Source organism: Glycine max, chromosome 3 (genome assembly GCF_000004515.6).
Source record: "Glycine max cultivar Williams 82 chromosome 3, Glycine_max_v4.0, whole genome shotgun sequence".
Taxonomy (NCBI): domain Eukaryota; kingdom Viridiplantae; phylum Streptophyta; class Magnoliopsida; order Fabales; family Fabaceae; genus Glycine; species Glycine max.
This window is the reverse complement of record NC_016090.4, coordinates 8,574,193-8,590,057: the sequence shown is the minus strand read 5'-3', so window position 1 is coordinate 8,590,057 and position 15,865 is coordinate 8,574,193.

The following is a 15,865-nucleotide window of genomic DNA, read 5'->3' as shown; positions in this document are numbered from 1 at the left end:
TTTACTTTTGGTTAAGTTTCAATTACTGTTCTTTACTTTCTTAACTTTGTAGTAAAAGCCTAATTAAATCTAGTAACATTAAGAAGGATAGATTTTTAATTAGTCAAGGCACATTAATAATTAATTCAACCCCCCTTCTTAATTATTTCGAGGCCACTTGATCCGACAATTAATACCTTCATTGAAATTGGGGAAAATTGTCTGATGGATATTGTAATAAGTTTAGTATATTTATTGCTCATTTTGTTCTTTCCTTTCTCCTTCATATACCAACAGGACAAGCCACCATTCATATTGTGTTGAAGACAGATCACTCTTCTGTCAAGATTGTGATGAATGAATTCATTTAGCTAGAAGCCTTTCCACAAACCACTAGTGCTATAGAACTTCCATATAGAATGATAGCAAGCTTGTAGCCACTCATGATGGTACTTCTGAACATTATAATTGGGTTTAATGTGGTTGGAAAATGTGAAAAAATTGATTTATCCAAAAGATCTCAGCCTTAAGAAAATTGGTTAGCTAAGTTATTGTTTTCTGAAATCAATCCAATTGGTTTTTCATTGATTCTTTGCAGATCAAGAGATTGATAAGGACAAAAATTACATTGAAGAACTTTTCTTGAACTAATTCTGTATAAATGCTTGTCTTGTGCCTTGTTACTTATTTCGACACAGTGCCTATACATAATCAAGCATTCAACTTCGTATGAAAGAACCATCAAGGTAGTAGAGGCTATTTATGTTTACAGAATAGTTAGGCAACAATAGGTGAATAAATAACTTTGTATTAAACCCTGGGACCTGATTTTAGTTTTATCTAATTTTTGATAATTTGAAATATACATGTGCACATTATTCTGCGGAGGGGCTAATGATACAAAAATTTTGATCATGGCCTTTATGAATAATTAACTAGTTACTTATGATGTGCCTCTTGCCTTGCAATATTTGTAACTCTTTATTTCTATGTTCAGAAGGAATCTCTACAGTTTGGAGAGCTGGAATGACTTACAGATGTGGGTATTTTTGGTGAACAATTTGCTCAGGAAGCCTTGGCTGTAGCAGAAGTACCTCAGCTTCTAGTTACTCCTAACAATGGCAGTGTTTTACTTCCAGGCTAGGCCAGAACTAAAAATGGAAATTTTCCATTTGATGAGATTCCTTCTTTCTCATTGTGACTGCAAGTGGAAAGCTCCTAATGATTAGGTGAATCTCCAACAACTTAGGACTATTTTGTAATTTAACTTTGTTTTTTTTTTAGTTTCTTGATTTTAAAGATTTTTCAAAGAAATCTTTTAAAATGGGTAATAAAATTAAAGCATGGTGACATTTTTGTTATATTTATTGTGAAAATTAAAATAGAAACATAATTTTTTTTTCTTTTAAACTAAGTAGGCCTTAGATATCTAATGTGTGTGTTTGAATAACCTAGACAAAATTTAGTTTTTTATGATGTGGAAAAGTATAGTGATATACAATGGTTACTTTATTTACTTATAACTAAAATTCTACACATGAACATGGTATTTCTGACTCGCATCCAATTTTACATTCATTTGCAAGCTAAACCTTTGTTGAGAAAAGGGAAATGAACCATTGAAGAGTTGCTAGATCTTCAAATCAAATACAATTCGAGTTACACGGATCAAATGGCTCGCATGGTTGATGCCACGACTGCCTGTGTTACAAGTGAAGAATCTAGGAGGCCTAGCATAGGTAAGATTGTAGCAATATTGAAAGGTCAAGTGGAGTCTATTCTCTCTAGAAGAAGGAAGTGTAGTTATTTTGGTAATGGATATGTGATTAATTTATTACCATTAGTTACTAGAAACAAATATTGAGATGAAAAGTACTTGGCTTTGGCAATGCTAGGAGTTCCAGAGTGTGAGGATGATGATTTTCTCTATGGTCATTGAGAATTATTTGTCATGATTCTCACCATGGTGCAAGAATTACATGTGAATGTTTTCAAGTTGTTAGTAGAAATAAAAGCTCAAAGGAATACACTTCTTGTTTGTACATTTCTTTTCTTTACCTTCCCCTTACCCAAAGGGGTAAAGTGTAATATATTTTCCTGAGTTTAATTCCCACACACCCTATCAATTAGAAATCATTTTAAATATGATTTTTTTAAAATTAATATTATAAAAATTAACAACTTTTAATTACGTGGTAAATAAAAATTTTAAAAAATAAAAAAATAAAATACAAGATTGATTTCTAAAAATCGTCTCAGAAAGTGTACATTTTAAGACGGTTTAAGAAAATTGTCTTAGAATCATCAATTTTTTAAAATTTTTAAAATGAAAAAGATATTTTAAGACAGTTGCTATGCAAGTGATGTAGAAATCAAGTTTATAAGATTGATCCAACTTTCCCTTTTCTGCCATAGCAGGAAGGATTCTTCCCGCCATACAATGCAAGGGTTGAGGTTGTGGGCGAAATTGAGAGCCCTCTAAAGTGTTTGGCAGGGCTACACCACCAACTATTTGTCCCTTAGTGGTGTATCCAAGGCGAGGCTCGAAGTCAGCTAGATTATGGTAGGGTATTTCATGTGTCTCCCCCATGCATTGAGAGACATGTGCATGATCAGATTGAGGTTGTTGGTTCTCAACGAGTATGAGATTGGAGTTATTGACATTCTCATCGGGAGTGAGCGCCACATTGGGTGGCATATAGTTCGGAGGCAAGCCATAAGGCGGGAAGGGATGCTCGTTTTGAACTTGCACAAAATGGGGACTGCCCACACTTCCTAACTCTTTGCCTTCCCGATCTACCATATTTGAGGTTGGATGATTTATTTGGTTGAGGCCAGATAGGGGAGTCGGGTCCACCTCAGCAACGATGCTGGTAGCGGCAACTGCAGCCACATTGACTTCTGTTATCTTCTTCGTGCTCATCATGGCCTCCATCATTGTTATCATTTGCTCTTTCATGGCCTCCATGTCAGCCTTCATCCGCTCTTGCACCTCCTCTATTTCGCCCATTACTCTAGTTCTAACACGCGTTCGGTAAGGACACCGTAAAGCACGTTCTTTCCTTTTGATAACAATGATTACAGTTCTGATTTCAAGGAAAGAATGCAATAAGCAATGCAACCAATGAAAAGCATGGATGTATGTGAATGATGCATTGTCGAAGTATTACAAATTTCACCCAGGACATAGGCTTGAATCGATTTTAGATTTTCATTGAAACTATGGTCCATCACGTCTTTGTCCAAATGAAACTAGAAATAACACATGGACGTCGACAATCGTCAATTTTTTTGTAAATTGGCATAATTATGTGTTGGTAGTAGAGAAAGAAACGATGTAACTCAATCCATCTTTTGCCCCAATTTTTGCAAGTTGGTTACTTCAACACTTGAGCTTGACTTGATTAACCTTTCCTTAAAAGCATGTGCTTGGTTCAACCCCATAATCCAAGGAATAACAATTTTGATCGCCAATACTTCGACGACATCTCATAGAGACAAATGACTTGGGCATACTTATGCTATGCAAGACAAATGCAATTATGAGATTAAGATGCCTGAAGAACCATCATTTTCCTAGTTTAACCATGCATTAGGTACCACATTCACATGATTTTCAATCATTATCTTTTTTTAGAGAAATGGGTGTATAATCCCAACATGGTTGGTTTATAGCCATCATCATGGTACCCAACACATGTAACTAAGAATGTGGTGAGACTTTCATTCTTCATTGTAACTTTCTTTTTGTTCTTTTTGTTTTGTTTTTGTGTTTTCTATTTCATGTAGAGGAAAATTCAAGGATCATGCATGAGTGAACATCATGTGAATGATGAAAATAGAATGCATGCAATTGGCATGCTAAATGAAGGTGTATAATAATGTTGTGATTTATGCAAATGCAATGCACGAATATGATGCAGGAATGATACACCCATTACGATGCTATAAAGAGATGCATGATGCCATCAAGGAATATGCTGGAGTAAGTTTGCTACATGCCCCCTAATTGAGGAACCTAATGGAAATGATCCAAAAGTCCATTTCTAGTGATAACTCTAAAGGGTGGTTTCGAGTAACTTTATTGGCTTCTAGAGATATCATCTTCTTAGGTAATACATTATGGTGATAGGGAATATCAACGAAAATGCATCACTAAAAGAGGAAAAATCTAGATGAGGCTTCACTGTCATCAAGCAAGTTGGAGACCCAACATGACCACAGATAGACCTCCACTCCTTATGGCTCACATAGACCTGGGTATAGGGCCTAACATCTCAATGTGTGCACGAGGTGTAGGTGTCATGTGTGTGTAGAAAAAAGTATTTCTAACTATGAATGTAATTGATAGACAAACACACACCAAACATAACAACATAGCAAAGGTTATGTACAAATATGGACAAAAACCAAAGATAAAAGGGAAGAAAGAACATAAATAAAGAAGAAGTCATGATGAGATGTTGCACACTGATTGATTGGCTTAACTCTCTAAAAATAGTCCCTAGTGGAGTCACCAACTGTCGCAACCTGCCCTTCGGCGGAGGCATGAAAAGGCCTCTCAGATGGGCCAAGGGTGCGTCTTCAATTGAAGGAAAACGCATGGAGTCACCACCAATGTTTATTCGAGGAAAACGTTAGAAAAACCAAAAAGACTATGGTCTATGTATTTTGAAAATGAGGGTTTGGGAGTTATTTTACACACGGGGAAGGTATTAGCACCCCACGCGTCTTCCAGAAAACTGATGTTAACTTTAAAAATATTAGAACGTGAGCCCTTATTTGGTCTCTCTCTCTTCTTTTTCATTTGTATCTCTACAACCTTTCGTGATTGTATCTCCGTATCTCTGCAACCTTCTGATTATGAATGTAGCAAATAATGCCCCAATGAGAGGGGTTAGCACTTGCTTTCTAGGGATTGATTTATTTGGGGTTTCTGGGGTATGTATATTGGAATGTAGTACTGAAGTTATTGATGCAATCCTACCCCCCAAGGGTATTGTGTAGAAGAATCTAAGAGGATTAGGCTAGAGCTGCTAAAGAAGGCCCTAGGGTTCTCAAGAACCTTAGGGTAGATTTTTGAGCCCATGGGTCAAGGTTGGGTCCACTCTTTGTAAATATTAGAATAGGTGTTTTGTAGATGCAATTGGCTTTGATGTTTTGATGATGATCATGATTATGTGTTGCAATTAAAATTCAAGACAATACTTCAAGATTACAAGGCACAACATCAAGATGATCACTAGAATATTAGGAAGGGAATTCCTAATTGAATTAGCAAAGGTTTGGCCAAGTGATTTAAAATAAAAAGTGTTTTTCAAAGGTTTTACTCTCTGGTAATCGATTACCAGAGGATGTAATCGATTACCAGTGGCCAAATACATTTTATAACAGCTATAAAAATTTGAATTCGAAATTTTAAAAGCTGTAATCGATTACACAATTTTGGTAATCGATTACCAGCAGTTAGTAAACGTTTTAATTCAAATTTTAAAAGCTGTAATCGATTACACAATTACTGTAATCGATTACCAGACAGGAATTTCAGAAAAATAATTTCAAGAGTCACAACTTTTCAAAGGCTTTACTCATGACCACCAATGGTCTATATATATGTGACTTAAACACGAAATTGCTCAGAGATTTTCAGAACAACAAAGTGTTTATCCTCTCAAAGAGCAAATTCATTTTATCCTCTTAAGAATTCCTTGGCCAATTCAATTGCAATTTATTAAGGAATTAATTGAGTGCTCAATCTGTAAAATCCATCTCTTTCTAGAGAGATTTGTTCCTCTTCTTCTTCTCATTCTCTAAGGGATTAAGAGACTGTGAGTCTCTTGTTGTAAAGGATCTCTAAACACAAAGGAAGGATTGTCCTTGTGTGTTTAGAACTTGTAAAAGGAATTTACAAGATAGTGGAACTCTCAAGCGGGTTGCTTGGGGACTGGACGTAGGCACAAGGGTGTGGCCGAACCAGTATAAAACTGAGTTTGCATTTTCTCTTCCCTTAATCTCCTTTATTTATTATTGCTTTATATTCATATTCAAGTTGCTTCATTTGAATTAATATTTAAGAAGATTGTCATTAAGGGAATTCATAACTTGAGTAAAAAGTGAAATAGATTTTTAATTAGGGGAAACAGTTTGGAATATCTTAATTCAACCCCCCCTTCTTAAGATATCTGAGGCCACTTGTCTAACATGTTTCATTATTTTTGGGCCTTGTATTTTGGCCATTCTAGTAGTATAGGGTTTTAGCCTTGTATTTAAGGCATTTTGAGTAGTCCTTGTAGTAGGGACTTTTTTTTGTATTTTTCATGTATTATGGCATGGGGATGAGCTTAGCAATTATATGGGGTATGTGTAGCTAAGCTCTAGCTTCTCTAGGAATCTTCTCAAGGAAGCTTCTCAAGATCAAGGACGAGGATTAAAGAGAGTTAGGCTCATTCACTAGAGGGATCTTGATTTGAGTAATTTCTCAGCATAAGAACACTAGAATAGCATTAAATAGAGAAAAATCCATCACAACATCAAGGAAAATTCAGCAGAACGACTCGATGCTTTTTTTACTAGACTATTTTTACTTCTCAAACTTTAGATATTTAGTTTATAGTTAACAAGATTTTAACACAAAAACCCAACTTGACATTTACTTGCTTTCAATCTATACAAATGTTTGCTCACTGAATGTACAGTTCTGAATGAAACAAATTCCCTGTGGACTCGACACTCGGTCTTACCACCATTTTAATATACTACTTATGCGAATCGGTACACTTGCCGACCTAGTAGCGTAACAAGTTTTTGGCGCCGTTGTCGGGAAATTTCTTTCCACTTAGATAGTATAGTTCAATTTGTAGACATTTATTCTTTATTCTTTGATTGATTTTCTTAATAGTTAGTTAAGATTTATTTTTTCTTAACTTGGTTAATTGCTGCTCTGTTAGTGCTTCTTGTATGCGAGGTAACTCTTCAGCAGGGAATTTAGCTCCATTAGACTTGGAGATATAAGCCACTTATAAGAGAAACAACGCAGAGAGAAGCATAAATTTTTTGCAAGAAAGGACAGCACAACTAAGTTTGGAGGAAGCTCAATCATCTGAATCATCTTCAACATTCCCAGATTAAAGAGAATTCGAAGTTGGTGCATCTGAAGCACATATCATGGTTGAAGATCAACCACAGAGGGTGACTCTTGAAGATTATTCTAGCTCTATCGTGTCACAGTTCTTTACAAGTATTGCACGGTCGGAGGTCCAAGCTCACAACATCACATATCCTCATTCCTTGATCCAGTTGATCCAAGGAAATTTGTTTCTTGGTTTGCCAAATGAAGACCCGTATGCACACTTGACGACTTATATAGAAATCTGTAACACAGTAAAAATTGCAGGTGTGCCGAAAGATGCAGTGAGGCTCAGCTTGTTCTCATTTTCTTTGGCTGGAGAAGCTAAGAGATGGCTGCACTCGTTCAAGGGAAACAACTTAAAGACTTGGGAAGAGGTTGTAGAGAAATTTCTTAAGAAGTACTTTCCAGAGTCTAAGACAGCTGAAGGCAAGGCAGCTATCTCCTCATTTCATCAATTTCCAGATGAATCCCTGAGTGAAGTGCTTGAGAGATTTTGTATCTTGCTGCGGAAGACACCAACTCATGGATTCTCCGAGCCAATTCAGCTGAACATTTTCATAGATGGTTTGAGACCATAATCCAAGCAGTTATTGGATGCTTTTGCTGGAGGAAAAATTAAATTGAAGACTCCTGAAGAAGAAATGGAACTTGTTGAAAATATGGCTGCTAGTGATCGTGCTATTTTGCGTGATAGGACTCATGTACCCATAAAGAGAAGCCTGCTAGAGCTTTCTTCATAAGACGCACTATTGGCGTAGATCAAGCTGCTAGCTAAGCAGCTAGAATCATTGACAGAGACACTTAGTAAGCTGCCAACCCAATTGCAAGCGACTTAACCTTCCCATTCAGCAGTTATGCAGGTTGGAGGTGGTAGCATATATGGAGGAGCGTATGAATCTGGTTGTTGTATACCCCTTGATGATGCTACAAAGGAAGTGAATTACATGGGAAATCAGCATAGACCAAGGTTTAATGCAGGTGGATTTTTAGGTTATTAGCAAGGTGCCAATTTTAATCAGAATCAAGGGCAATGAAGGTCTCACCCTGGGAATCAATTCAACAAAGACCAAGAAGGACCATCCAACAGGCCTCAAAATCAAGGGCCTAGCCTGTATGAAAGGACAATCAAGCTAGAGGAGACTTTGGCACAGTTCATGCAAGTTTCGATGTCCAATCACAAGAGCACAGAGTCTGCTATAAAGAACTTGGAAATTCAAGTGGGACAACTAGCTAAGCAGATAGCTAAAATTCTTCTGGAGGTTTTGGGGCCAATACTGAAAAAAATCCCAAAGAAGAATGCAAGGCTGTCATAACCAAAAGCAGAACGACAACCGTCTTTTGTAAAATCACTCATGCACCCAACATCTTTATGATTCATTGTTTTTGGGCCTTGTATTTTGGTCATTCTAGTAGTATAGGGTTTTAGCCTTGTATTTTAGGGCATTTTGAGTAGTCCTTGTAGTAGGAACTTTTTTTTGTATTTTTCATGTATTTTGGCATGGGGGTGAGCTTAGCTATTATATGGGGTGTGTGTAGCTAAGCTCTAGCTTCTCTAGGAATCTTCTCAAGGATGCTTCTCAAGGAGGTGAGCTTAGTTATTAGAGAGGTGTGTGTAGCTAAGCTCTAGCTTCTCAAGGAAGCTTCTCAAGGAAGCTACCTAGGCTATAAATAGAAGCATGTGTAATGCTTATTGTAACTTTGATGAATGAGAGTCTTGTGAGACACTTCAAAGTTCAACTTCTCTCCCTCTTTTCCTCCTTCAATTTCGTGCTCCCCTCTCTCTCTTTCTCTCTTTCTTTCTTTTCCTCCATTGAAGTTTCCTCTCTAAACTTCTTATCCAAGGCACTCTCTTGGTCGTGAAGCTCCTTCTTCCATGGCTTATTCCCTAGTGGATGGCGCCTCCTCTCACCTCTTCTCCTTTATCTTCCACTGCATCTCCATGGTGGAAAATCACCTTTGAAGAGCCTCATTGAAGCTCAAAGATCCAGCCTCCATTGAAGCTTCACAAGCAAGCTTCCATCAGTTATGCAAGCTTGCTTCTGTATAATAGGAAGCACCAATATAAATTTGTTGATGCCTAGTATTGATATATAAAATTGAGCATACATGAAACTAGCTAGAGAGAATAGAAAGTGTTGATAATAGTACACTCCATAGGTAGTAAACCACAAAAACCTTTAGTGTCTTGTATAACTTGAGTTAAATTTAGCGGCTTTTAATGCTTATCCTATATATATATATTATAATGACATCATTATTTCTAACTTGTTACCTCCTAATAGATTTCCTTCGGAGTCCTTACTGGTTTGTTAATCTTTTAGATGAAACACTACATTTTGGCCATGAGGTTGATACACGGTTGGATATATTTTATAAGCTAACAAGTTGGTGCCCTAATTTTAAATTGCCAATTGGTTGGTGCCACATTGAAACTTGTCACAGTTCTACCATCACTGGTGGTGACTTGAAAAGAGAGGGATTGTCCATTGAGGTATGAGTTTTTATGATTTACTGGTGTGTTCATAAATTACTGCATTTTTTTGTTTTTATGATTTTTCACTTCCTACTACTTTTGGGTTTGATGTTGTGATAACTATCTTAAGGATTACATTGCAGCTAAGAGTGGATTTGACTGCTAATGAAACACAAAAGGTATTTGACAGGATCTTAACAAAGTTAGGTCATACTGCCCCACCAGTTCTTGGATTTCGTATGCAAAAAGGAGGTAACAAGCTGCATTTTTTATACCATGCACTTGCATACCTTAGGTGTGTATGGAGGTTTTCGTTTTTGCCATCAGAGAATGAAAAAGAAAGTTATTTTACGTATTATTGTTGAATGAAATTATCTAATTATTTTTCCTAGCTTGTGGGGTGCAGATTTGTCCCATGTATTTTGTGCAAAAGAAATACGTTGCTCCTATAATTAAAAGCTACTAACCGAGTTCATTGAGCACCTTGTTTTGGAAGAATCATTGAGTGTTAGGCCAAGGTTTGCTGAATCTGTATTCGCTCAAGTAAAGAGGTAGCGGGTACAATAATTTTGATTCCATGCTAAATCTGTTTAAGTTTCATGCAAGTTACTCAACTAATTTGTTGAACACCAAATGAATATTTGTAGCTATAAATTACTATATTGAGTTTATACAATGTTGTTGTTGTCTCTCATGTTTAATACGATTACTAATTGGTTCTTGTCATGCCATATTCATTTAATGAAATAGTTGATATCAAACACACACACACAATAAAGAGAATGAGAGAGAACCTATTGATGTGCCATCATTTTCTTCTATTTTCTAAACCCTTTTTGCACCATTTTAATTATTGATTGGTCTTAATTGTCAATTAATTAGGCAATTTTATTATTTGGGCTCATTTAGCTAATTTGATGTTTTTAATCTAATTTCAGGAATTAATGAAACATTGGGCTTAATCCGGATTTTGGTTGTGGACTTGAAGAGGGCAAATAAAGAAGCGCTTACCTTAGTTAATTTCTAATTAGGAAATTTCACAATTTTATTTTATGTTGTTCAGTGTTTATTTCGTTTTGGGCCAGAGTATTGTAATAGGGCCCAGTGACTTTGAGTGACTCTTTTTAAATAGCTGCCTTGGGATTCGTGCAGGGCATTCTATTCTGTTATGCTATTTTCATTATTCAGAGCTTTGGTTTTAGGTTTTCACGTTTTTCTGTTCCCTTGCTACAGTTTTCGTTCTTAATGCAAATTTCCGTTTTTTGCTTCTAATTACGAGTTCATTCTTGCTTCTTCTTCTGCTTTCATTTACGTTTCTATTCATTTACGTTTCTGTTCATTTATGTTCTTGTTCATTTACGTTTCTGCTTCATGTTTCATTTGCGTTTTCTGTTTGAATCCATGGAAGGCTAGATTTTCTGGTGTTGTTTCCTTTTGAGGACGAAGCCCAACTCTCTTTGAGGTTGCATTTGTAATGTGGTTTCCTGGCAGTTTTCCCTTCACCAGTTATCCCAATTTCGTGAATATTAATCAGTGCACGCTTCGTGTTCGATTAATTGCCTCTGAGCCTAACTTGCGTTCATGCTTAATGGACGAAGGGCTAACTGGTGTATGTGGTGCCTAATCACGTATTGAAAACCCTAAGTTGATTTTCGCTTAGTAAATTGAAATAGGGTTGGATTAAGTGGTTGACTGTTAGGGACGAATTCTCCATAACCCAGGATAAGAGAGTGGCTTCTGAATCAGAGGAAACAACCCGTTTTTAATATTAGTAGTTTCGTATTCCATTTTATTTGTTCTGCTCTTTAATTACCAAACAACCAAACCCCCCACCCCCATCGTTACTGTTACTGCAAGTATATTATGAACATTTGGTTTGTCACTGCTCGTTGGGAAACGACCTAGGATCACTTCCTAGTTACTGCATTTTCATGTTTATTTGATTCGGGTACGGCCTCGATCACCTATTGAATGAAAATACACAAATGTTTATTTCTGGTTTCTGTTGCTGAAGTGTTTTGCTTACTTGTAACTGTTGCCTCTTGAGTTTTCCATTTTAGGAGGATATTGTTCCCTGAATAAGAAGTTTTAGGGTTCCTTTGGCTTTTTCTGGTTTCAACTATAAGTTTGATATCTGATTGGAAAATTAGCCTTGCACTTTGAAGGGTATCTATAGACAATCCTAAATGATTGGCTGATACATTATTATCCCTTCTTTTTCGTGATCAATTGATTTAATCATTCCTACTTGTTTGTTTTAATCCTTTGTCATTTTCAGTTTCATGATCAATTGATTGAAAGAGTTTAGCCATTGAATTTGGACTCGTGGATTTTAAGATATGCAGAGAAAATAGACTACAACATGTAAGGACCCATTGAGTGTTAATGAGTGGCTATATAGTATCTGTGAATGTATGTATACATGATTTTGATGATGCCAAAGAAGAATCTAACAAGGCTGCTTCAAATGATAAGCATTTGCTTCAAGAATAATTCAAGACTGCTTCAACAAACAAAGCCTTGTTTCAAGATTCACTAAAGACCAAGCCTTGCCTTAAAGCAAAGTGCTTTCAAGACATGCAAGGCTCTGATAATCGATTACCAAGAAGTGTAATCGATTACTAGAAGACAGGGTTGAGAAATAGCTGTTGAAAAAGGTTTTGAATTTGAATTTTCAACATGTAATCGATTACCATATGTCTGTAATCGATTACCAGCAACGAAACTTTGGAAATTCAAATTCAAAAGTTATAACCCTTCAAATTATAATTGTGTAATCGATTACACAAACATTGTAATCGATTACCAGTGGAAAGTTTTTAGAAAATCTGCCAACAGTCACATCTTTTCATTAGATTTGTGAATGGCCATCAAAGGCCTATAAATAGGTGACTTGGGCACGAATTTTATGAGAGAGTTTTGATTGATCAAAATGTTTTATCCTCTCAAAAGATTAAGAGAGTTTTGCTTGGCAAAAATGTCTTATCCTCTCAAAAGACAATGAGAGAGATTCCAAAAGAACTTCATTGTCAAATGCTCTCTTAAATGAAATCCTTGACCAAACACTTGCAAAATCTATAAGGATTCTTACATGATCTTCATTGTAATATTCTTCTCTTGAAGAGAGAATTCTTCTTCCATTCTTCTTATTCAATGAGATTGGTTAAGAGACTGTAAGTCTCTTGTTGTAAAGCATCTGAACACAAGGGATGGGTTGTCCCTGTGTGGTTCAGACTTTGTAAAGGAATTTACAAAGATAGTGGAAATCTCAAGTGGGTTGTTTGAGTACTGGACGTAGGCACGGGAAGTGGCCGAACCAGTATAAAATTGTGTTTGCATTCTCTCTTCCCTTATCTTATTTATTTTTTTGCAATCAATTGTGTCTTGCATGTTTAAAGAACATTGTTAAATTGATTGTCGTTGCTTCTTCTGCATTCTAAGCCTATCCCTCTTAAGATTATTGAGGCCACAAGGTCCAACAGTATCTTTCCTAGGACTGTTTAAAAATAAATTGTTGAATAATGAGTTGGAGGGTTAAAGTTGTTAATATGAAATAAAGAGATGACTATATTAAAGAGAGAGAATTTACTTATACAAATAAATGTTACATATTGAACATGGGATTGCCACATGTAAATTTGAGCAACATTCTCAAGAGGGGTTATCACCTAGATGCAATAACCCTTACCACACTGTTTTCGTGGGAAGATTAAAAAAGCACTGCACTTTCATGATGAGGTGGTACCTCAAGGGATCCAGTTGAACCCTATTGGGACATTGATCAATGTATGTTTTGTGTAGAACATGAGGGACAAAGACGACCACCTTTCCACATAGAGCACAAATAATAATTTCAAACAACATTAGTCATTAAATCTTTGTCTTCCATTTTTGTCAACAAGGTTAGCACTTTACCAAATAAGTTTGTTTTATAAAGTCTATTGATCATAACAGTATATATCTAGGCATTCAAATGATAACCTTTAATCAAGAGATGCTGAAAAAACTCTTTTGCAGCCTAAAGTCTTCCACCCTTGCAAATGAATAAAACTAGTTCATTCATAATGCTAACTACAAATAGTCAATTGTTCATTTTGTTGATTTATATATGTCCTAGTGTACACTTTCTGTGTACACTCTCCTACTCAAAATATTGACAAGCCCCCTCCAAAGTGTATATCTCCTAGTGTACACTCTCTATGTATTACTCCTATTAGCCTTAGCCTGTTGGGTGTTGTGCCTTTATGTTCTACTAAGTCTTTAGCTACTCCTATCTATGATTAGCATGCCAATGTTATACGTAGCTTTAATTGAGTAGAAATAACTATGAAGTTACTGTTAGTGTGCTTAACAGGACTGAATTTTAATGTAACTGACTATGTTATGATTTGCCTTCAACCTAAATATTAGTCTAAAGTAGTGTTTGGTACAAGGATTCTTTCATTCCCAACTAAATTACTTTCCTAGGCATGACATTTCTAGGAATAGGATTCTTGGAAAAATTTATAAAATGTGTTTGGTTATAATTCAATTTTACTAAAAATAATATATATAACATCAATTACCATGGGAAAATATAGTAAATATGAGCTCAATTACTATGTCAAAGTTTTACTCCCACCTATGAAGGTGGAAAAGCTTTATGTCCACTTATTCATCACTACTACAAAATGGGTCTTCTAAGTCGGTTCTAGAAGACATTCTAAGACGGTTTTGAACTGTCTTAGAATGCGGCGTCGTAATTTGATAAAGAACTTTCTAAAAGCTTCCTTTTTCAGAGACGATCTTTACAAGAAGACGTCTTAGTAACTATTACTTTCTAAGACGGTTGTTTAGTAACCGTCTTAGAATCCAATAGATACTAAGACGGTTTTCAGCACACCCGTCTTAAAATGTTTTCCGCAACATGTACATTCTACATCGGTTAAAAATAACTGCCGTAGTAAGTTTTAATAACTTTGTTCATCTTGGCTTTCTACAACGGTTATCCTCACAACCGCCTTAGTTTCTCTTCAATTCTAAGACAGTTATTTAATAACCGTCTTAGATAGTTTTTCTTTTGTGTTCTTTTATGTTTTTTTTTTGTTTTGATATCTGGTAGCTTTAAAAACTCTCTTTTAATTAATCACAACACACATTTTGAACAATTATAAAATGATTTAATTACATACTAAACACACAATTTAAACAATTATAAAATCATTTAATTACATATAGTATATTTCTCTGTATATCACTATTGAACAAAAAATACAATCAAAGGTAATGAAGTTGAATCAAGATTGTATCAATGCTTATAGTATATTTCTCTTGCAAACCATAGTGCACTAAGGATTACAACAACAAGAAGTCATGAGGAACAAGCAACTAGGACAACTAAATGGGAAATACACCTAAAGGAAGTTCTAATTGTTTCACTATCTTACCAGTCATGAAGCATTAAAATACAATTGCAGACAATTCTGCAGCATGTTATGGATAATAAGGAGTATACAAATTCCTCCCAAAACAATACAACACTAAATAAATTAATATTTAGAAAAAAATGCACAGGATGTGATTAATCAAGCTACGAATTTAAGTGAGATAGTGGCATGTGTACTTGTATAAAGAGAACCGGTATTTTAACATCCCTAATCATATTTCATGTGTTAGGTTTTGAATAAAAATCTTCTATAGCCCCAAACCATAAGATACGATAGATATTACAAGGAGGCAACAAGTTGAAAGGGACTTATACAACTTGAGCTATTACCTAAGTCTGATACTTCAATACACCATATTCCCAAGACTATCGTTGTTTTCACAAGGTGAGATACTATGTCATGCTAGACTGCAAACTATTGAGGGTTGACACACAATACTAAGCAAAATAATGTAGTTTTATTGCAGTCTCAAGTTCAACTATATTAAATTAGCAAAATTTGCAACTAACCTATCTTTTTGGGGAAATCAAAGCCTTTTGGATTGAGATAGGTACCAGGTGGTTCCAGAGATATTCCTTATATCCCTGTGAAGCATTAATGAAGAAATTATGAAGAAATTAGAGTTAGATGACTCTCATCAAAGAACAAATTTCTCATTTACAACAGTTTTACTATATTAATAATAAAAATAGTAAAAGCTAAAGATGTGATCCATATGCAACTATCCATAATGCATAAAATGTGCAACAAGAAAAATGCATTTTAAACAAATACCTGTTACAGCCTCTTTATCAGCAGCTGCATGTGCCTGGAAAACTGGAAATTAGGTTATATAGATATGACAAGAGCGAGGGAATG